Source organism: Lathamus discolor, chromosome 2 (genome assembly GCF_037157495.1).
Source record: "Lathamus discolor isolate bLatDis1 chromosome 2, bLatDis1.hap1, whole genome shotgun sequence".
Lineage (NCBI taxonomy): Eukaryota > Metazoa > Chordata > Aves > Psittaciformes > Psittacidae > Lathamus > Lathamus discolor.
Genome location: NC_088885.1, coordinates 10,960,145 through 10,985,041, shown reverse-complemented (window position 1 = coordinate 10,985,041; position 24,897 = coordinate 10,960,145). Strand labels below are relative to the sequence as shown.

The window sequence follows — 24,897 nt, the reverse complement described above, 5'->3', positions numbered from 1 at the left end:
AATAATTATGTGCCCATATGTGAAGTGTCAGATCAAAAGGACCATAAAGCCTTCCATAAGCATTCCTGATTTATTTATTTTTTATTAAAACAAGAAAAAAAGAAATCGTCCCAGGATGAAAAGCCTAAGCAGAGAATACAATACAATAAAAACCCGTTATGTCCTCAGAGATGTACACACAGTCCTGCAACAGAAAAAACTGAAGGGGCATAATGAGGTATTACTATCTGGAGTAAATCAGACAACAGAGTTAAAAGGAAACAGTTGGGAAAGACCTTATTGGAGATGCTTAACTATGTCACACCGATGGCCGCATCCAGAGGAATGTGCCTGAGGACGGGGGGGGGGCATTTCACATACCATTCTTAATGGGAAAGGCGCTTTCTTTATCCCCATCCTGCAGTAAGCTCCCCTGCCCCATCTCCTCCAAGGCTTCCAACAAGACAGTGGGTTTGCAGCTGCCAGGGCTCCTGTTCCCTGCTGTTCTGGGAGAGCCCAAGTAATGAGGATGACAAAAGGGGGAATGTGCCCCTGCTGCCCCACAGGCTCTGCCCCCCCACCCCACAGCAGCCCACCACTTCTGCAGCAAGATTGCCTCCCGGCTTTGGAGGACACAAGGCACATGGACCAGAGCTCTACCTATCAGCACACTGGTGCTACTTGTGTGCCCAAAAGAGGTTAGTGCCTGTTTAGCTGCTCAAAACAAAAGCGATGTTGAGCATCTCCAGGGTCACAAAACAAACTGATCCTGCCCAATTATTACCCAATTGCCACTTTGGATGAAGTCATGTCTTTATCCCACACCAAATATTGAGGCGTACAGATATTAGGTCATGTCACGGATGTATTAAAATGCTTCTAGAAAAAAAGCTTTAGTTATGCCCTAGCAGTAAAACCAAGCTTATTTTGGGTTTTGCCTGCTGAATGCTGATGTTATCTTCTCCGTGTATCTCCTACCTTTTCTATTCAGCAAAAATGCTATCCTCCTTTCAGATTATGTTATCTGCGAAAGCAGCTCCCTCATGCCAGCTAGAGATGATTAAATACAAAAGCATTTTTCCCCTTGATGCTTGTCAAAAGTTGGGTTGGTTGTTTTGAAGTGGGAGAAAGAACAAGAGGAACAAACCTCATGGTCCTGAGGCAGTAAATGGAGGAGATGAAGGTGAAATTGTGTAAATTTTGAGGAAAAATTCCCACTATTTCAGGAAAACCTGGGAACATTTGACACAGCCTGTTCAGTGGCATGGATGGGTTTTGTGAAACATCACCAGCATGTGATCAGCCACAGCACATTTCTGCCATTTACTGACTCAGGGCTTAAGGCTCCGTCAATGAAAAAGAATTGTGGCTTACTGCTAGCTCACAGTAGCTTTAATTCTGGTTCTGCTGCACCAACTGGACCTTGGCATGCAATCTACTGCAAGCTTCTCCAAAAGAAAAGGTGGGTCACAGACGACCAGGTACCCCTGTGAACACACCATCATCATCCGAGCAGAGGATGCTTGCTGCTACCTCCTGAAACACGTCCCTTGCAAGCCACCAAGGAGAAGGAGGGGGAAAAGGGACATGAGAAGTGTGTTTTAGCACACTCCCCTGCCTGCCCTGTTCCATGCTTCACTGGTATGATGAGACCACATATACTGTCACCTCTGTGCATGTCAGACAGTACACACTCCAGCCAGTCAAGGCAAGCAATCCCACTGAGGATGCCAAACCTCCTCACAGGCCCACCCTCACCCAGGCTGAACACCTATCCATTAAAAGCAGTCCCAATACTTATGCAGCAAAACACCATTTAACCCTCCTGAATGTGATTATTTACCTTTCCCTACCTGGGAAATAGAAAATGAGTATTAAAAGGCCCAAAAGGGTATTCCCCTTTGTGGGGCCTATGCAACACAGAGCACTGAAAAGTTGTATTTAACACATGGGATATAAATCTTCAAGAACACCTTTTGGAGTCCTCCCACATTAGGCTCCTTTGTGTATCTTAGCTGCATCTTGTTTGCAGTTTCCATCTGGGAAACAGCCGTACTCCATCACAGCACAGGGAGCTGTCTCTGTCAGCCCTGCACCGACCAGAGCAGAGCTGCATATCAAAACCCAACATAATTATCCATCTCACAGTTTATTATTTACACATGAGCAATACAGCTGGTGAACATCATAACTCAAGTGTATGTGTAATAAGTTACCACACTGTAGCCATCTCCTGTTGCAACCCTTAAGAAAAACCACATGATGACTTTTCCAAAGTCAGGCTAAAACTGCTGAAGCAGAATAAAGTGCCACTAAACCTGGCTACCTCCTATTTATCATATAATTTCCTGACTGATGGTTCCACAAACCAGCTGCTAAGTGCTGTGTACTCCACTGTCAGCAGACTAACATGCTAAATGGGAGACAGGGAGAATAATGTGCAGAACTAGTGGAGTCAATTTTACAGAGGGAATTCAAACTCTGCTGTGTTTGGGTCAGCCCTCAACACAGAGGCAGTAAATTCTACGTGCCTGGGGGTCCAAAACCACTCCACTTTGAAAAACATGGAATATTTATATGGAAAGCCTCTTAGATCAAACAGAGATGTGCCAAAGCAGCCATCAGCCAGGGCTTCACTCGAAACGCTATAAAAATGTAATCGCTTGACATGTATTTATATGGAAATACATAGTAAAAAGTTTGCAAAGCAGTAACTCAGGCTGTAGCTAGTTTCATGCTGCTTGTTCATATCCCACCCAGTAACTATTTCATTAAAGTCACCATCAGAATATTACAGTTACATTCTGCCACTATTATTTATGCTGTAGCAGAGTAAAGAATGAGAGAGAGTGCTCACAGAACAGAATTGAATCTGGACCTACCTGACTCCTGGCTGTGAGAGATGCTCTGTCTATCTAAAAACCCAAGGGGCAAATTAGTGTCAAAGACAGGATACTATATGACATCTTAGGGTTTCTCATTTAAAGTGCAAAGACAAAACTCCCATCCTTAGCAAAGAGGAACTCCATTCACCAAAATGGATCAACAAACTAGCTTCCTATTCTGCTAGAAAAGCTATTTACCACCATTTGTAACTTCTTAAAACTTCTGGCTTAGTTGCAAACCACCACAACGTATGCCAGGCAGTTTTCTTATAGACGTTAAAAGGAAACCATGACTTTCTGGACCAATGCTTCAATTACATCCTTGCGGAGACTCCCTGACCTAAGTACAGGAGTCAAGACAGACAGATGCTGCTTATGTACTTGGAGCCCTCAGTTCCAATTCAGCAGCAGTATCTGATTCTTTGATTAATGTCACTACTTTCAAGAACTTGTAAGGATAAGCCAAGGCACTGGAACTTAAAACACATTCCATGTGCACTGCTGAACTCAGTAGATTGTGCTGCCTTCTGCATTCTCTGCTGCCTACTACTGTAAGCTTCTTTTGGACTCTCTCCTGTCTCCTGCATAGCTAACAGGGCCTCCTCAAAACCAAATGGGAGATGCAACTGCCTGAAATGCTACAAACTCATCAGTTTTAGCACTGTCAGATTTTCTGGGAAATATGACAATTTATGCTGACTTTTTGTTGTGCTAAATGTGCCTCTTTATTTCTTCTTCACAAATCTTTCTTGCCTTCTTAAAGAAAGTGAATAGGATCATCTGTCTCAAATTACAATCATCCCCATACAGGAAGAAAGAAGAGACCTACACTTGTTCCCTGAAAGTCAGCAGCCTAGGGCTCTACTGCAGCATCAAGGGAAAGAAACAGAGAAGTGACAGGTATGGTCCTTGCTGCTGAACAGCAAACCTGAAGTCTGATAAGATGCAGCAGGCAGAAGCAATTCACTGCATGACTTGGTGGAAAGGTAGATGCCAGCAGGCTCAATGGTGCTGTGCAACATGTGGAGACAACAACAAAAGAGGTTGGGCTGCTCCAAAGCTCACTGAAGTTAAGGATAACTTTTCTGTAGTCTCTCAAATAAGCCTTGCTCAGTTAGGGTAAGTCAAATCACTTAGGGGACCACTACATTGGGAAAGTTCACCTGGGAAGGTAAGGCTAGGAAAACACTCTGCCCTCAGCTAACCCACTTGCTCCAGCTCCCTGTGATCCCTGCCAAACCCTTGAGGGAGATGGCTGCTGAAATGACAGGCTGCATTTTTCAGCCATCAAGAAAACATCTGCTACTGCTGAAAATGCCTGCATTGACCTGAACGCGCCTGGTGTGGCCCCAATGCCTGCACCTCTGTCCTGAGAGCAGGGCAGGCAAACACAGGACTCAAGCCCAGCACGGGAAGCCCTTGTCAGATTTGTCCTCAGGACGATCATCTTGCCAATTTCATGTCAGAACTGAGCCAAGAGCAAAACTCTATCTCAGCTGTTACCTCATTTGAGGTGAAATCTCCTTCCCGCCTCAATTCATCGTGGTCTTGATGCCGAACTCGGTGGTACCAAGCTTTCACACCAGATGTAACAATATCAGGCAAAAGATAGCCTCCTGCTAACGTCTTTTCAATACACAGACCAGTTTTGAAGAGTTTGCCAGCAAACTTCTACACTTCCTTTGGTTCGTAAGCTGATCACCAGATGGGAATTTTCTAATATTCAGGTTTGCAGAGTCCCTAAGGGCACCACTGTTTCTTCACATACATTTGCTTCAACTGATCTGAACTTAATGGTATTGAAAGGTTTTATGGCAAGAACCAGGCTCCTTTTTGCCAAGTAAAGATCTTATTTTGGATTCCTCTTTAATTACAGCACGCATTATGGCTCAGTAAGAGCACATGTTGTCTTGGAGGGGGGGTTAGCTCTCTTTCAAAAACGGGTGAGTTATGTTCTCTACGTACGCTCATACAGAGGCTTTAATCAGGAAGAAAAATGACTGAGCCCCAGCCACACATGAATGAATGCACTCAACTTTGTGCGCTTTGAAGAGTCTCCCTATGGTGGCTGGGGTTTTGCTGTTTCAGCGTGGCTGGCTGCCATCTGAAGCACTGCTTATTTGTAAGCTGATCATCCACTGATGTGCTACAGCCAGTTCTTAGGAGGCTTTTTGTGTTTGTGTGTGTCCCCATGTGTCCTTGCATGCACATGCACGCTTCCAATGTGGCAACCGTCGTGTTGACATGGATGTGACTACTCACCACCTGACTTCACAGAGGAGGAGATTTTAAGTAGGATAAAGAAAAAGCGATGTAAAAAAGGAAAAAAAAAAAGGGGGGGGGGGAAGTGAATAAATGGATAAAGCCAAGAAATGGACAGAAGGAGAGAGAGAAAAAGGATTTTTAATTGCAAAGCCCTCTCTGTTTCAGTAACGCTAATGTTGAATGCGATAACATACAGTAGATATAACACTTTCAGACAAAAACACAGTCTTCAATCAGATAACATCCCTTCCATGTGTCTGTGTGCATTAATGACGATCAGACTTCCCCACCCTTTGCTTGTGCTTGCACACAGCCTATATGCTGATCTTAGAAGTGAACCACAGGAGTTCCAGGCCAACCCTCACAAACTAGAGCACAGATCCAGCTCTGTGCCTCTTGTTATGGCTGAAAAATAGTCTCTACCTTTGTAAAACCAAAAATGAAGATTTAGATCCCTGCCATCCATTTTATCACTTTTCAGTTTGTAAACTTAAACACCTTGTGGGAACATGCTTTATTGTTTTTAGTAGTTCCACAACAACCATCGTGCCAAACACATGAAGGAGAAGCAGTTATCAGTGTGCTGGAACAAAAGTGGCTGGAAATGATTTCATCAGCTGGCACTGAGAGGTCTTTAATATGCCAAATTTGCTGCAGGTACTGGCTAAATAACTGCTGGATTGATTTCAGTATGAACGCTCTATTATTCCTCCCAGTCACTGCACCTCTGCTGTCTGAGGAGCAGGACTGCCTTCTGGAATACTAACTCTACTTCCTCAAATCCATTCAACTGACTCCAGAGCTCTCTGTTGTTTGTCCATCCAAAAAAGAGAAACAAAAAAGCTGTAACAGACAGACTCGCAGGGTAATAAATATATTTATTGCATGGACAAAATACCTTGGAGTCTCAGAATCTTTTAAGAACATCATTTGTGATTCATCACAGCCCAGTGACTTAAAAATAACTGTTTCCACTGTGATGGGTTCACTGGTAAGCGAAGAAAGGACTCCTCATGCAGTCATGAACCTGCCCGATGAGTGGGGTGGGCACAGCACTGCCACCCCACATTCCCCCCAGGACACACGCTTTTTAGAGCAGGAAAGCCAAGGCACTCCACCAGCACAGTCTGCACAAGAACAAACAGGAAATTGCTGGAAATGCACCAGGAATATCCCACACCTCAGTAGCTTCTTCCACCCAAACAACACTCACTGCTTCACCCAATAAGCAACCTTAGAAAACCCTCATGGACATGAACAATGGTTGCATACAGCCAGCTCATCAGCCCATGCTTTCAGAAGACAAGACACCTTAACCTCATCCCAGCGTTACTTGGAGGGAAAATTGTTTCCTCTGCCATAGCTGGCTCTTAGTTTGGCACAGCTCCTCTTTTTCATAACCTCTGGACCCCATGCAGCATTTCTTAACAAACTTTATAATGTGGTCTCTGCAAGAAAATGACAAATTGTCCTCTGCCAGGAAGCTGACAAAAGAAATCCCTCCCTCCACTACCTCCAATGGGCTCTGCAGTGAAAAAATAATTCAGCTTCTGCCTTGCAACACACTTGCTATTGCTGTTTTGCTGCTGCTCCCCCTAACTTCTCATGCCACTGCACATCACTGCATCCTCCACTGCTTAAAAAATCCCCCCCTCCAGGAATTATGAAAAACAAAACAAGCATCCATGTGTAACGCTTAACAGCCCCAGACAAGTGGTTTCAACCAGCTGCTGTGGAATGCTTCGGGACTTGATGATTTTAAAGGTCTTTTCCTACCTAGTTGATTCTATGATTCTAACTTTGATTACACATGTGTAAGAAGGATCAAGGCCAGGCTGGATGGGGCTTGGAGCAACCTAATCTAGTGGAAGGTGTCCCTGCCCATGGCAGGGGGTTGGAACTGGATGAGCTTTAAGGTCCCTTCCAACCCTAAATGTTCTATGATTCTATGATCACATCTACAACATCTCCTCCTCTATGAGCAGCAACTAACTGGATCGTAACCACAACATATACACAACTTATCTAAACCTATGTACATGTGCATACCCATTGCTGTAACACACAGCAAATTCCAGGGGCTGGAGGTGAGCTACAAAGTAGAAATTAAATAAATGAAATAATATAAAAGAAAAATCATCCTGATCCATGCTGGAGAGAACTAAAGGAAAAATCTCACAGCAAAGCTCTCCACTCCAAGCTACTCCTTAGCAGAGGTTTAAGGTGGGTTTCCTAACCAGTGGGAACACAGAGCTGCCACACAACAGACTGGTTATTCCCTATGGCTCAGCAGAAGCATTCGAAAGCCCTGCTATCAGCTGCATGCATTAACTCAGCAATGACAAATACCTCTCAGGTGCAGACATAAGTTTGGCTAAGGAGAGGTAACAAAGCTAGAAACTAGAAAAAAAAACCCTAGAAATATCCTTCTATTGATGCTGATTTGATGTAGGAACAAATAAAGACAAATCAGGTCATTCAATGAGCTTTGGTGCTTTGGTGATATTCTTATCAGCACTGTGAGTCAGTCTGCAAACGTTATTTGTTTAAGGGATGCTTTGAAGACTTGTGTACTCTTCTGTTTATCAGAATCATGTTTAAAAGCTATCTGAAAAGTCAAACCTCAGTTAGGTATCAGTACACCATGATGAAGATCACTGTAGCTAAACAGATTTCCAGCAGCTGAAGGTCTGGACGACAGGGTGAAAGACTTGGAAATAGGTTATACTTAGCAGCTTTGATGAGTAATTTATGGCATGATAGGAATTAGAGAGGGAAAAGTATAATTAGATCAATTATGTCTATTTTTAGATATTAAAACAGTTCAGATTCTATGGGATGCCCAATCAGATGAACACTTGGAGAGATTCTTTTTCCCTGCTGTTCAACCTGATTTTTTAAAGTTTCATCCAAATATTTGTAATTATTTAGCTTCTCTCTGCACCATCCTTAGCAATTACTCTCCTTCTGTGGTGTTTACACTCTTCAAGCTCTTGCAGATGAGCAGTTATCACGTGTGCCCTACGGCCACTCAACAGTATACATTTATTGCATCCTTTAATCTCTATGTTCATATTCTAAATTAATCAGTCATTTGCTTTTGCTCCCTGGGTTTCTTCCAGCTTGGGAAAGCTATATCGTTGTCACCCTTGCACTACTGGACATGAGGTTTTCATGTAGGCTGACATGACACTGTTCAGGAAGAGGAAGCCTTAGAAATTTATAATACAAATAACCTATTTCTGCAAATTCCTCTTTCCAGCAGGGGTATGTGTTGCTTACACACAGTCTCAAGTAACAGTACCTTTCATCTTCCCACTACGAGACAGTGCCTTCACCATGTGGCAGTGACCTACCCTACTATTTCTAGTAAATATGGCGCTACTCAAGCCAAGCAAAGGCAACACAAACTGACTCTTGATTATTACTTCTTGACATTGCTCAGTACTTGACTTTAAGATGTTTTCTTCCTCCTTGTTCTCTGATCCTCCCTCAGTTTCTTTGAGAGATTCTTCCCTCAATTTCATTGTTATGCTTTGTGTTTCAGATCATTATGATGATGGAAACTATGATAGGTTCCCTTAATTTGCCCTATTGACATGTGTTCTTAGTGTTCATTCAGCCTATGTTTGAGAATGTCATATTGCCAATATACCGGTCGATCTGAGTTAGCTTGTTCTAGTCACGCTTTGAGGAAAGTATTTCTAACAAAACTTGCCACAGTCAAATTACATTACTTCCCGGTGCCCCAGTGATAACATGGAGATATCCCTGCTGAGACACCAAACCTCTCCAGTGAAAAGTGCCAATAAAGAACTACAACAACAGTATTTTGTCTACTACTTCTTGAAATAGAGTGGTTCAATTGCCTAAAACTGCTCATTCTTTACTCACATCTCCAGGGTTTTGCTTATGACAATTTTTTTTAGGTTTGTTTAGAGAAAACTTCTTTGTTTCCTATTACTCAGAGCATGAGAGCATCAGTTTTAGATACAGCCATGCTTTTTTCAGGTTTTTAGGATTATTGTTAAGATCCCCTCCATTTCCCTTTCCCCACCAAAGGCCTTTTTTCTCTACAGCATATGGGAAGTTCCTCACAAAGTCATACCAACATGTTCACTGTTACCCCCTCTTGTTCTCTGCAGACACAGTTGCAGGATCTGGCCTATCTTTCTCTTGCTCTGGGAACTAAGTGTTGCTTACCAAAAGCAGCCAAGCCCTTACATCACCCACTTACAGCTAGCACCACTGCTATAAGCAGTTGCCCTACTGAAATGGGATGAAGGGCATGCATGTCAGATTACTTGTTTAAAAACACAAGTCAGAAAAATCAGAGTCAACAGCCTCACCTCAATTACTGCTCATGGTCCTTCCGCCCCCTGAAGACAGCCCTGCGTTAGCAGCATGATGTGTCAAAAGCAGACACTACATCAGAGCTGTGGAGTAGGGACACACAACTGCAGAAACGGCATCTCCTGAGCATTCCTGCCCGCACTGCTTCCTGCTTACACAGGACTTGCTGCTGGGACTCTACTGTCACGGACTGATGGGTAGTTCCAGCCTCACCAGGGAGGAAAAACACTCCCATTAATGAGAGAAAAAAAAATGGAAGAACAAGAGTTCTGAACAGGCAGGAGCAGACAAATGCAGTAGCAGACAAAGCAGTCCATGGCATTAGCAAAGATTGGTCTGCATGGCAACAGCACAAAAGCAAACTCTTCAGGGCAGTTTCCATCTTTACCTCAGCTGTCTACAGTGCTTAGCACAATAGGGCCCCAGTCTCGAAGCTTTTTGGCTCTACCATAATTGATTACAACAGCATCACTTTCTCCAGCCTCTGGTCCAGGCAGACCAGAGAAAAGATTACATTACCTGCCTATGCACAGCTATGTTCTTTAGCTTGGTGATTAAGGGATAAAATGGGATAAAACACAGGACTAGGTGGAGCACAACCCCACAAGTATGAGAGAAGAGGGAAAGGTCATCCTTCTGCACCCCTGGGTGGGTGGGGGCAATAAAGAGGAGGTTACTGCTTTTCATTCCTCTCTTTGCATCCTAGAGAAGAAGCCAAGAGTGCTGTGGGGAGACAACAGGAGCCAGAAGAGAGGAAAGATGGCCAAACGAAGATAAGGCACCCACACCACCATTCCCTGCCACACAGAGCTAGACACCAAGAGTTTCAATGGCCTCCAGGGAAAAGTCACAGAAGAGAAATGTAGTAATGATCCAAATGTGTAGAAACCACTTACAGACCAGGAAATTCCTAGACTGAAAGTTTTGGGAAGCTGAGAGACTGCTCGGGGGCAAAAGGAGAGGAGAATCGCTTGCCATGTTCCTACATTAACTCCTGTGCATCTGCTTTTTGTCACTGCTTGGAGAGGATACCAAGCCATACAGACCTGTGCTGTGGGTCAGTGTGGCCCCTCATGCTCTGTGTACTCCTGGCACGTTCCACAAAGCCAAGATATCTGCAAACCCCTTCCCCTGACCTTCAGCCATCACCTCACCACAAGCAGTGCCCAAGCTGCAGAACTTGGGCCCATACAGCTCTGTGGCACAAGCATGAAGACTTTCCAAGCCTGTAAAAGCCTATCTTTCAGCTGTACGCTTGCACAACATGCTGCAAAGGAGACGGTAATAAAAATAACTTAAGGTATCTGTCCCCTGCCTATCAAGACGCAACACTCCCTCCCTTCTGTGTTTTCATGTATAGCTGCAATCTGGCTATAGGAAAATGGGGGACTTCATTTACCCTCTGGCCAAAGAAGAGGAGACAGCTCTCCTCAGTCCCACCCCCGGGCAATCTTGGAGCTTTTCCAACACATTAAGCATCAGTTTCCCACCAGTGAAGTGTTTGATGCTCTACTAAATGCAGTGGCACTCGGAGAGGTATAGTAACCCTCCATATGGAAAAGCCATTCGACACAAAGGTTGGAGGTCAAAAGTTTAAATGCTCAGGACAGAGACGACAGCAGTCCTTTTCTGGTCAATAACATCAAAGGATTTGCCAGCTCTTAATGCTACTATTGTCACTTGTTTGGACCCCATTGAAATTCTAGCATATTTATTGCACTCCAGGAGTATAAGGACTTTTTGTTTGTTTTAATCTCTATGCTGAGCCCAAGGAGTCTCAAGTGTTGCGCCTCTCCTTACTCCCAAGGAGAGGGAGCAAGGAAACAATACCAGAGGATGCAGCACTGTAGTCCTAACCAACTTGGCGCTTCCTTCCCCACCAAAAAATAGAAATGATGGATAGAAACATATGGTCTCTATTGGACAGGGCTGGAAATCTCTGCTTCTGAACTCCCCACATGATGGGTTTTAATTGTCCTATGCTGTGACAGGGGGTGAAAAGCACTCCCTGACATCAAGATCTCCATTTTGCCAGTCATTGTTGAGAAACCCTGTTCCGCAGCTGACTAACGCTCCCATTAGGCACAACAGTGGCGGGGCCGGGAACAGCAGCGAGGTTCTCCAAGACGAATTGTAATGCCATAACCACAAAGAGTATCACTTTGCCCAGCCCTCCTTTGCTCTCTGAACTTCTGCCTGCGGTTAGGCAAAAACTTATTACCAGAGAGCTCTGCAGTGCATGTTCCAAGCATTGTATCAGCCATCGATACCTCGTGCCTTGCCAGGAGCAAGATCCAAGTTCATTTGTTACTACCTTCCTCAGATTCCTGTTCCCCTCTCCACAATAAGGATTAGCAGTTTAAGTTATGTTGCTGACCTCCATCTGGCTAGGCAGAAACAGATGTCTGCGCACTCGGGCACGATCTGATTTCAAAGTGGAGACTCTGGGTTACTAATGACGTTATAAAGGCAAGAGCACATGTTGGCTCTCAACAGTCCATTGTCTAATTGGGATGGTTTTAATCAAATATGAATGTACCCAAGTTTTCACAGTTAATGAATAAATCCCCTTTTTAAATAAGGGCAGTAATTTTGAGCTCTGCATCGAGGCAGCATCCCAAGGAATGCCTACATGAGCAGCAGTCATCACTGAAAGCCCCTAAGAGGCTGCAGCCCAGCTCGTTGTTTAAACAGCTCCTAACTGCCCTTCCCAGAGGTAAGCTGCAGCCAAATTGTTTTCCTTCACTTCACAAACCAGATATGCACGGCTTATGTGAACAGCCCCAGAGTTTACTTTAGTCTCTGTTTAAATACCTTCTACCACATATTTCAAACAAACAGTTCACTTCATTAGAAAGGCAAACAGCGTAGCCGCAGAATACGAGCACTTGAGGAGAATCACTCCGGGCACAGAAATCCTCTGCCCCTGTGTAAACACCGCCTGCTCTGCAGCTCCGGGCAGCATCCGCCTGCCACACCACTTCAAAAGCCCTTCCACAAATACTTCACACGTCTGTTTGTGAGTAAATGATAACCCTGAAGAGATTATCTGCAGAGCTGAGAGCCCCGATGACTATCACTGCGGCTGCACAGGCACAGACAGAAACACCAAAATGTTCACTGCCAGCAGCAGGTGAGTTATAAAACTATAATAAAGTTGGTGGCAATACAGTAACATCAGCTAAACCTGTTAAACTGGACAAGCAGTGCTGTTTGGTAGCCTGCTTTGGCATATTTGGTTCCACAAAGGGAAGTAAGTTCTACCCTTAGCAATTAAAAGGTTTATGCACCTTCATTGTTAACTGATTTGTTAAATTGGCACACAACAGGAAGTTGTACAGAACAGTGAGAAAGCTGCACAGTTGAGACATCATAGAATGGTTTGGGTTGGAAGGGACCTTAAAGCTCATCCAGTTCCAGCCCCCTGCCATGGGCAGGGACACCTTCCCCTAGAGCAGGTTACTCCAAGCCCCATCCAACCTGGCCTTGAACACTGCCAGGGATGGGGCAGCCACAGCTTCTCTGGGCACCCTGTGCCAGTGCCTCAGCACCCTCACAGGGAAGAGCTTCTGCCTAAGAGCTCATCTCAGTCTCCCCTCTGTCAGGTTAAAGCCATTCCCTCTTGTCCTGTCACTACAGGCCCTTGTAAGAAGTCGCTCACCAGTTTTCTTGTAGCCCCTTTAGGTACTGGAAGGCTGCTATCACCAGATAAAGCACTAAGCTCTGTGTTCCTGGACAAATTATACATGCAAATTCAATTGCCTCAGCAGCGCGCGACACTCAAATCCCAGAAACAAGCACGAAAGGAGGAGGAAGACAACTAGACATGGAGAGGAGAGGCAATGGAAGGCACCTAGTGCAGAGAGGCTCCATCCCCTGCTCTCCTCTCCATGTGCCGATGCAGCTCCAGAGAACACTCGCCACCAACCAGGGAACACACCCTTCAAGAGAGAAAAGCACCTCACAGTTTGCTGTCACACCCTGCTGGTTTTACTGCTCTGTGCCAACTGAAAGCTTTAATCAAAATACAGACATTTGCATGCTTGAAGGAAAGGACACTGAGGCAGCTCATTACAAGTAAAGGCAATCTCACCACATCCATCACTACCACTGCCTTTGGAGCTATCACAGGAAGCTGAAGAGACAGCATCTCTTGGCATCAGTCAAAAAGCACAGACCCATGTTATGCCCAGATCTTACCCTTATGATGTATAACCCTAAAAAATAAATTATCAACTATTCATAAGCCCTTAAATCCATTTTCAGGCAAAAATAGAAAAAAAAATAAAAATCTAAAAACCCTTCAGTTTATAAGCAACGACTGACAGCACCCGGCTGTAGGGTGAAGGTTCACAAGCTGTGAGAGTACTGGTGTTATGCCAGCTATCATATAAAGAGGAGAGGAACAGACAACATCTTTATTAGGGGGAACCAAGTATTATCAGTTATGAACCTGAAGGTTAAGACACCTTGGCAACCATAACTTTAAGTCTGCAGTGACTCAAAACATAAGTTTCAGTTATTTTCATTCTTAGGGTGAAATTAAGCCCAGCTAAGTCAACGACTTTTCATCATTCATTTCAGTGGAATCGGTGTAGCCAGCTCTTGGGATTTTATCATGAAACTCGTTTTTCTTTTCAGTGGTATTTTGCTGTTTAACTCCAGTCTTTTCACTTGTGTCATTAAATAAGAATCTCAGCTTTCATCTAAAAAAAAAGTTACAGAAAAAACCCACCAAACAGGACTTCCAAACACCTGCATGTATGACTCCAGTTGTTATGGTTGCAGAGAAAAGCTGGAAAATGAGAAATTCCCAACTTTTATAACCTGTGAGCAAATACAAAGATCCAACAAAACCACACATGAGCAGGTATGTAGGTACATGATCTTTCAATAGTATGTGTTTTGCATGTTCACATACACAAAGTTCCTATTCTGAATACCTTAGGGCATAGCAGGACATCTTTGTTATAAATGGTATCTGCTGGCATTAAAATCTGTAGGGTTTAACGGGGATGATCTTAAAAGTTGCTTAAAGGTTTTGGTCCATACCAGAATTGCACATCACGTATCAATGATTTTTTGACTACTTAATGCTTCCTGGACAATGGGTATTTTTCATCCTCTCTATTAAGAGTTGAGGATTCTTCCACACTCTGCTTTAAGGTCTGTCTGGGTTAATGAAGATTATTTACTAAAACACATGAGGCAGACAGATCCTCTCCAAGCTTTTTAGCAGAAAGACTGAATTTAGGTTTAAAGTGGAAATAAAACCCCTAAATTTCAGCATGAACTAGAGAAAATAACAATCTCAGACAGCTCTTTGAGAGACTACGATAAAACAAGCAATAAATTTACTATTATTATTACAACTGATAACACAAGCTGAGCTAATGGAACTAAAATATCTTCTGAACCAGCTCTTGGAGAGCTGGTAATATTAACCTTTAGGTGCCAGGAGCTGGGGATTTCCCAGCGTACCAAGCTGGTTGACTTACTGACACTAAAAATAGGACTCCAAACCCTGGTGCTCTTGTGGGTTATGCACAAACAATATGATGGGGTTTTTTTTTCCAAGCAACTCTGATCCATTCAGAAGGGCAAAAAAAGAAAAAAAAAAAATCCATTTCTTTCAAGATGCTTCTGGCCCGAGGCTTTTCTAATGCAAAATGGGGAAAAACAATTTATTTTTCATTATGCCATTCACCAATCTTCAACTTGAAACAGACCACTTCTATACAAGCCGTTTTTTACAACATTCCAGTGAATCCTTCGCTGCAGTTTTTTTGTTCCCTAGCACATTCAGCTACCAGCTGGAATGTGCCTGGCCATTGTCCTTAAAGCATCTTTGGTAGGAACAACTGTGAGTAGTACAAGACTTAAGAGACAGCAACTCTGTTTACTCCTTTATTGCACATACTTATTCCATGTATTAACAGCAAAATACAAACGGTTTGCATGTGCACATCCCAGTTGTACCTTCTGTTTGACCACCTGAATGAAAGAGGAGATGCCTGCCTGACCTGGTATTTAAAAGACACCTAAATTTTACTCAGAGTGATCTTGCTCAGCTTCTGCAAGAAGTTATGCTTACCAAACAGCACAGGTGCTGGAGTCAATCTAAGCTCCACCTCAGGCACCAGCCAAGAGACCACAGCTTTCCGTCCAAATGTAGAACACCCTCCTGCCACCAGTGGAAAAGCTCCACAGAATAGCTCAGATATAAGGAAATCGCGCATCCTTTGAGCCACAAACACAGAGAAGAGTCCTAGGAACACAGGACAAGCCACTGTCCCATTTTTTCTCTGCAAGTGTTATTTCTATTCGTTTCTTTACTCAAGCAGTCAGCAATCAGTTTCATTTCATCTACCCATACTGCAGCAGTAAAAACCTCAAGCAAGCTAAAGAGAACAACTTGTGTGAGCATCTTACAGATGTACTTTAAAGAGCAAAAATACATAACACGCATTCACTGAAGAAATGCAGGTCTGTGTTTTAGCTCCACAAGAGATCACCATGGCTTGTCTTTTCCAAGTGTTTAACGTGGGGTGACATCTCTTTGGAAAAAGTGACCTCTCACTTGATGCCCAAGCCCAGGGTCATCCTCAAGAGACTCTCAATCATGCTTGAGCTCAGCAGCCTTCTTGATAGAGGAATGTGAACAAGCGGCATCAACAATAGCCTGGGATCCTAGATTCCTCTTGGTGACATACTCTCATTAGTCAAATATGAGGGGTTTGTCCCTTTCTGATGTGCTTCAAAGCAGCAACAAATACATTTAGCTTTTTCTTCAGTTCACCAAAATGGATCTCCAGAACTGGGTGAAAAATCCCAAATGGCTAGAGCAGGTAGGAGCTTGAGAACTGTTTTTCTTAGGTCTGCAGATTCATTGGTAAGTCGTGGGTAGAATTTGGGGGGAACCAACAACAGAGACAATGAACACAGTGAAGAATCCTGCGATGAGGTACAGTAGTCTGAGACCAAAACAAAGTGCTTCACAACAACTAGCAACTATCCCCTTCTTCAGACACAAAGCTGGTCTGTTCTGGCAGAAACAGAAATGAAGATACTGGGAAAGTCAAAGTAAGGCAGCAACAGCCAGGACCCAACGCAGCTGAGAGCTGGTATTTGAGCACCCAGCCAGCCCTAACAGGTGACTCAGGGAGGGCTGACACATTGTGCCAGGTACATGCAGGGCCTTCTTGGCCAGGTGGGAAAGCAGTTTTCAAGATGAAAAGCTCCCTTTGGCTGCCTTTGCTTCTGGCATTTGTTCCTGTTTGTATCTGATTACAGATCTGGCGTAGAATTTGCTTTTGGGGAAAAAATATTCAAGGGAGAGTCTCTTTTTCAGACACAGGCTTAGGGAGAAAACCAGAGCCTCCTGCTCCCTCCTCTCCCCACTCCCAAGCTGTGCGTAACAGGGTGAGGGTCAGCAGGGCAGCAAACTCTCTGTAAGTAATCCCCAATTAAGTTCATCCTTTAACTGGAACACTTGGCTCACGGGTGGATGCCGTTTCTCCTGCGCACGTGAACCCAGCAGAAAGAAATCCCTGGCTTGAAGCTGTGTGCCTTGAGCAGAAGGAAGCTCCTTGCTCCCTGGCGCTGAGCTAGCAGGTAAGGAGCAGCAAGAAGACCATGCTGAAATGAGACCTATGCTATGGGGACATGAGTAACTCCTGACTGGCACTGATGGCCAGCAGTATGCATGGCAAGACTGAAGTAAGTCTGACTGAGAACCCAGTTCATTCATCTCACACAAACCCTGCGAAGCATGCAGCAGACTCCAAATGTAATGACTTCTGAGGGCCTGACAGGGGGCTAGAAGAAAACTGGACAAGGCTGCTTTGGGCTAGTTAAGTGCTGTGCTGCGTATTCAGCTCTTTAAGAAAAGCATTTCTACCAGGACCAGGGACATTTGGTACACACACACACCCCCCAGCCTGCTGGGGCTTTGCCTGTACGTAAGAGATGCAGCCAGCACATGCAGACAACAGAGTACAGAGCTCTCCCAGAGGCTGGGAGCTGCATCTCCCATGTACGAACCACACAATGATCTGATATACTCCCGCAGAGCCAGTGCCTGAAGTGGGGCATGGCTGTACGAGGCACTCTGACATCTACAGACATATTCACCCTCTTAGAGAGGCTCATACCTTACCAGCCCTTAGCAGACTGGAGGCTAAAACATGCCAGGGAGTTTCCAGCCCATCAAATAAAATATAGAGGTGTCTGCTGGGAAAAGCTTTTCCAGCCAATGTTCTATTTAATATCCCAGTGCCTCGTTGTATGGTGTTAACCGCACCACAGAAAAAGAGGAAAAAAAGGCGGAGGATTAGGGGTGGCAGGACTCTGGACATGCTCCAAAACCCACATTCCCAAAGCAGTTGGGAATCACTATGGGGACAATTCAGTACATACTGGTTTTCATTTGACAGCTTCAGGCTCAAACCCCCAGGCATGTTGAACTGTGTGTTTAAATCCCACCACACTGCTCCAGCCACGCATCTGGAGTGCTTGCAATGGCTGCTGCCTCCGTAACAGGTATCACTTTGCTGCCAAACCAGCTGGCGAAGAGGTATTGGCAAAGTTCTGGCATATGGATGTTTGCAAGTGCTTTTGAACTTCTTCCCCCTGCCCCATCACTTGCTGGCAGGAGCCTATGCCAGTACAGACACTTAGAAACAACAGACAAGAAAAGAGAGAGTTGAAGGAGAAATCAGGAAATAAAGTAACAGCTAAAAAGAAAAGCGTTTCCCAACAAACTGGAGTCCACCATAAACACAGGTTTTCTTCCAGGGAGAAGGATCTGATCATGAGCAATATTAGGGACCTCTGTGAGAAGGCTTCAGAGCTCATTTGTTACTGAAATAGGTACAAATCTGGCAGGCAAAGAGGAGTAAGAGAAGCAGAAAAGAGACCAGAGCTTAGTTCAGGGATGCAGAGAGAGAGGGCAGCTGGCTTCCCGCCAGGGTTTTTGTGAATGGGTGGGTGTGTAGGATCCACTTCCTCCCAGTTCCATGGGGGTAGGGAGAACAAGAGGGTAGGGAAATGCTTCAATTGATCTGTTACTTGGTCATGCTTCAAAAATGTGCAACTACTGTCACATAACTTGATATTTTCCCAGTATTAAGGGGATTTTCTAACAGCCCGACTTCTTAACAAAGGCATTTTTCATTGTGTGCTGAATGTACTCCACTTTTACACACTATGTCTATTCATGAAAAATGCAAACCCTTTAAGTGCAAAAAAACCCTGAATTCGTGAGTATAAGATACTTTAATGTACCTGAACTGTCTTAAATTCTCATGCTGGCTTCTGCTGAGCTAACATTTGCTTCTTCCAGAATAAAGGGACACCAAAGGGCGTTGTTAAAGGTCCAAGAGGCAATTTCACCTTGCAAAAATCATAGTTTCTCCAAAGCACATCTGAAGCATAAATGCTGCACTGCATTGCTGGCAAGACACAGAAGGAAAGAACATCTGATGACAAAAATGAACTAAACACATGAGAAAAATTAGAGCTTTAATATGGTGAGGTTGGGGTGTTGCTGGTTTTTTCTCCCCTGAGCTGTGTGATCAAGTCTTGTCCTTGTCTTTCATTGTTTGGATCTAGTTTTTCATTGCAAATGTAACTTAATTACAAAGCATGTGAATTGTGTGGTAGAGATATTCTAAACTGAAATAATCATGTAATACTGACCAGATTACAGCAATTTGGAAGTCAGCTGCAAAACAAAGGAAGCAAAACTCTTCAGAGTACGTCACAGAACTCAAAGGAGGGACTGAATCCGAGGAAGGAGCATACAGTAATTACAACCAAGACTGGAAGAGCAGGGCCTAAATTTAGGCTTCTCAGCAGAGATTAAAGTACACAAGTCATAGGTTAAGTTATACTTGCCTAAAGTCAACATGCTTAAAGGAGGGGACTAACAGACTTAAAGAAGGGTGAATTTTAACCTTCAACATTCAAATATATATATTACTCTAACACAAATCAAATCCAAACTTCACCATTGTTATTGATCACTAGCTTTCCAAACTTTCTAATACAGGCTTTTAGAACACAAGCTGTTTTCAGTGCCTGGTAAGAACCGTGAAGCTTCCAGTAAGAGATTAAAGAATGGCATTTATCCAAGGTGAACACTGAAATATAACTTAGCCTCGGCCCCCTGATTTGAAGGAGTTTTAGGTTTCCCTTAACCTGCAGGTTGCCCTGTGGGGACCGCAGGAGTTGTTTTACTTTGTACACCACAACTTCATAGCAGAGCTTCTAAATGAACAACCCCTAATAATCACAGGTAAAAGGGAACTCATGATCACCAGCCACAACCCCCAGAGTAAGCCAACCTATTTGAGACTGTTTCTGCGCTACAAAGAGCAAGCAGGGACTAGTGAAAGCAGAAACTAACTCCTCCCCAGCTCAGCTCCACTGTGGGATTTAAGACAGACCTCAAAGCCTGCCTGTAAATAAAGAGCAGGCTCCAGCCTTGCAAACTAGTGCATGCATGAAAAGTGTTTTGAAGATGGAAAGAGGAGGCTGTCACTTAACAGAGCCTAAGTATTAAATAACGATAACCATTTAACATTCCTGCAGAGGCTTTTGAGTCAACAACTTGTCACCCTGCGCTTGGCTGACTGAAGGGTAGAACAGCCACGCAGAGCATGCAAAGTTCTCTTTGTATCTCTTCAATCTCTCTTTCAAGGCTTGAATTTCTTACAATTTATTTTTCTTCCAATATCTCACCTTCAGAACAGGTTATGTATTTTGGTGCTTCTCTGCCACCTTGCCTGAATTCGATTTTCATTCGACTACAGACACAGAAAGGAAAATAGAAGATTATTTAAAAAAAAAAAAATACATATGCAATCCCTGATGGCTACTGGGCATGTTTCTGGCACAGCCTGTTTTGTTTCTTGTGGGGTTTTTTGTTCATATGCATATATTTCTTATCATTACAGATGGATGCGGTAAGCTGTGTACACTTAACTAGGGTACAGTGTATGCGTTGTCCGTCATTCACCAATAAAGAGGTTCTTATTTTCAGCACCACACAAGTCCATTCAAGGAGCAGGATGTGATCACAGAAACACAGATTTTCCATGATGAACAGATATATCGTGGTACATTCTAACAGGTGACATCAATTAGTCTGAGAAGACCCCATGCTTCTAAAGCTAAACGGATACTCTATCGAGATCAGCATCTATAAGGTAGCTAGAACTATGGATACATCTACCACTTTAGGCACATCCCTATAGACTGGTATCTCAGTCAGCGTCCACCAAGCTGTTCCTTACCAAACCAAAAACCTCTGCTCTCAGCTTCAAGTTTAGTGATGGTTTAAAAGGTTTGGGATTGGCTGGGGGGTGGGGTGTGTGTTTTTGTGGGGTGTTTCATTTTGTTGGGTTTTTTTAATACATCTATTTGTTATTCCTCTATAATTTCTATAAATCTTGTCTACCTATATGGACTGGCATGCAATATGCCTTTTACCACATTCTTATCACATCCTCTTAGTCTTCCTTCCTCTTATTCTGTGTTAACGCCTTTAGATAATGTTACCCCTGTGTGGCCGTCTTCATTACTTTGGGAGAATTCATATTACACATCAGCAACACACAAGTAATTTCTTCAGACCTTCCTACAACATGAGGGCCAATTGATGAGCCTTCTGCTTCGAGCTCTTTCTCCTTTATGCCAAGATGTAGTAACAGCCTTCTGCAAAGCTAATTTCCTTTCTGCCTGTTAATAATTACAAACCTATGACTTTTGCATAGGTCATGTCTTGCTACTGCTTACATCAGGTCATTCCTTTTCCTATTGTCTTTTGTTGCTTATTTGTCTTCTGGACACAGACAAGTGTCTAGACACATCAAGAAGTTCTTTTAATTCTCAATATAGAGGACTGGGTTTAACCTTGTTTTTTCACACCTGCTTCTTTGTTCTGTCCATCATTTCTCCCAACACTGTAGCACTGCTACCCTGGAAGCAAAGGTCAGATTCTCCAAGCTAACTTATGGATCATCAACCCTTTCTGCTCTCTATAGAGTTTACTGCGCAGGCTCATTTCCTAAGCGTTGACTAGTAGGCATGCTATAGGCACCAAGACATCTCTCTATGACTGAAATTCACTGTTGCTGGACAGAAGAATTGGGCCTGCTTCACAGCAGACAGTTGCATGAAGAAGTACAAGTATAACCATACTACAGAAACTTAAAGACTACTGAAACCTAAAACTTCTGAGATACATCACTTGTTAAGCTTTCTAAGGGGAAAAGCCTTAAGTAAATTTCTTACTCTTTTGAGACAGATGAGTTAACACACTGGTTTTGAGACCTGTGGATTATTTAATTTGAGATCAGACTACAGCAGGGATCAGAAGCTCTAAAGACACCCTATAATTAATACTTCCAAAAAACAGTGAGAATTTGACATTCTGTCTGCAGACTAGACCAGGCCAGATTTGAATTCAAGTTCTAAAGGGAAAACAAACCAATCACAAAGTACCAAGGGTAACAAGCCTCAGATTTGTTGGGGCGAGCAGAAGCAATCTTCCAAGAAGGAGCTTGCAAAATGCCAGCAGCATAACCTTGCAAGAAGCAGTAGGAATCATGGCTGTATATACAGCAGAAGCAAACACAGCCATAAGAAATGTCCAGCCTGTGGACAGAAACAACAAGGGTTTTAAAAGATACTGGTAAAAACTACAGAGAAAGGACTAAAGAGAGTCTGTGTCCAAATTAACACAGAAAAATGCTTTGTAGAAGCATTTAAACAATACTTAATGAAATGAAGCCCTGAATGTAGATGGATCCCTTTTTACTTACAGGTAAATTAGAAACAAAGTCTCACAAGAAAACTTAGTCAAGTAAAAAGTGAACCATAGACGGGGAGAACAGCTGATATATATATATACACACACACACATATATATACACACACAGTGGGAACCTGACAGTTTGGTGATTTGGTGACAAGATTGCCATCCAGAGTGCTGGCACAATTTCATCCCTAGGATGGCTATTCTGTTTACATGTGTCTCAGGCTAGGCACTTGAATGGGTGACAAGACTAACAGCTAAGTTGTCCTGTCCAAGTTTAGTGCCCAGTCTAGGGTGTTTTTTCTACTCTGCTAGTACCTGCAGGGCCAATTCACTCCATCTTAATGAAGGTGTTCAGAGCAGCCTGTGGCACGTAGGCGTTTCCAGCTCTCATCACCGGCTAATGGAAAATCCAAACCTTCCTCCAGCCACCAAGTTTTACCTCCCTCCCCTCACCATATTCATCCGAGCCCTTAGACTTCACCTTTCAACCATTCAGAAACAACCATAACACAAGCTATGCAATGAAAGCTCTGCAATACAAGGCACATAAATACGTGGAGAGAGCAACAGGAACAGGCAGCAGGGGTACTCCCATAGCAGGAAGCTGGTCCCAACTTCCACATGGAAGTAACTAACCACAGGCAGAGCTACAGAAAGGCATCCTCAGTTCCTTTCACAAAAAGAGGAGGGAGATACCTATGGATTCTGGAGCATGGAAAGTAAAGACAAAACAAAGTGACACATCAAATAAAACCTGTGGGGCACTACAGAGACCCAAGCTGAAAGCAACTGACAACAAAGGAATGTATATTATCAGCTGCATATGCAGCTTTCCCCTATATGGTGGAGTCTGAATATATGAGATTGCTGTTTAAACTTGAATCACCAGAATGAAGTACATGAATTCTTTGCCCTAAATGAGCTGGCTTATTCACCGTTAAAGGAAAGCCTCACTGCAGCCAGGTGTTCTGAGTCAGGGTTCCCATTCATCACTATCTAAGCATGCTGCAGAGACACTGTATGAAAAGAGAGGAAAAAGGTTTGACAGAAAGTACAAAGTGAGCAGAAGCCAAGAAACAATCTGAACAGAAGCAATCCAAGTCAGGAATAGTTGGAAACGAGTGGACATTCCTCACTTCTGCTATCAGAAAGACATTTTCAGCTCTGCTGAAAGAGGCTTTGTATCCTCTTCCCCTGCTTCTAGCTGCTCTGTAACGCAGCTCAGTTACGCAACATGGCATAATTGGTGGGAACCCCTAGCATGCTATAAATCCCAGGTCATGTAGCACCATGGTCCTGCATTTTCTGAGGGTTTTTTCTTTATTACTTAAGAATTCATGCACACAGAGATATTTAATGAATTGATAAGACAAATTCTCCCCTCTCACTTCTTGGACACCTGATCCTGTTTCCAAAAATACAAATCTAGAGAGTTCATCAGAACAGCCCCTGAAGACACACATTAATCCCTGTGCAGATTAATGAGGTTAACCCACACAGATAGGCTGGAAGCCATCAACTGACTGACCTACTGATGGTTTGCAGACCAACACTGACTTCTGTAAAAGACTTCAGTGGGTCATCAGCTCACATGTTGAATCAGGCCATATTTTAAAGGGAAGACAGTTATATTAAACCAGATTTTCTTTCCCTTGCAACTATAATTCTATTTCAGTTTACTAATACTTAATGCTTTCTTCAATGTTAGAAAAAGCACAGAACAAAGGATCTACATTTACATATATTGAGAGATTTAAAAATAGGTATATACATGTATAGGAAAAAAAAATAGAAGAGACTTTGTGATTATTTTTAGCTAACATAAAAGGTTAATTCAGTGCAATAAAGCCTATCAACTTGTGAATGACTACAAAAATCACTTGCATAGTGAAGCTGAAAGAGCCATACTGAATGCATTCCAGTAATTTTTTCCTATCCAGGTATTACTGCCCCACTGCAGTGAGCTCAAGTTAGAGCTCTGAGCTAAGGCAGATCAGACATCACAGCTCACACAACAGAAACTGCATGGAAATGCTGCTTTGTTGCCACGAGATACACAGGTGGCACAAATGGGGTTTTCCTATTTCCTCATCCCTGGGGTTTTCCTATTTCCTCATCCCTATAGGTTAAGATGGACAAGACTGGGTTATGCTGATTGCCCGTTACAGAGGCAAAACAGCATGTCAAGTTTCATCCTCCCCATTCCACCCCAAAACTGAGCAAGTCACCTCTCTTCCTGCTGACAACAAATGGCTGTGACCAAGTCGTTCGCCAGCCCAGCCTCAGTGACGCTTCTGTGATAAACAGCGTGTCATTTTCCATGAGGAAAATAGCACGTCATTTTCCATGAGGAAATGGTTAATTCAAACTAAGCCTTTATATTTATGAGCTTACTTTGGCACCCGGTTTTCATGTCAGCATTATATGAGTATCAATAGGGATGCAAAAGACTATGACAGAATCATCTAGGTGACAGGCAGCTGTAATGTAACAGCATCCATGAACATCAAGCAACTAATGTGCTAGTTTTGAGAAGAAAGCTTCCTTACTGACAAGAAGTCACTCATGCTAATTGAAGTCCCATGCTTGGTT

At 43.4% G+C, this 24,897-nt stretch overlaps 1 protein-coding gene across 5 annotated transcripts in view; it reads right to left on the bottom strand.

Moving 5' to 3' along the window:
* The window catches only part of GLI3 (GLI family zinc finger 3), a 209,470-nt gene that overhangs the window by 96,026 nt on the left and 88,547 nt on the right, over positions 1 to 24,897 (bottom strand). The gene's annotated exons all lie outside the window — the stretch shown is intronic.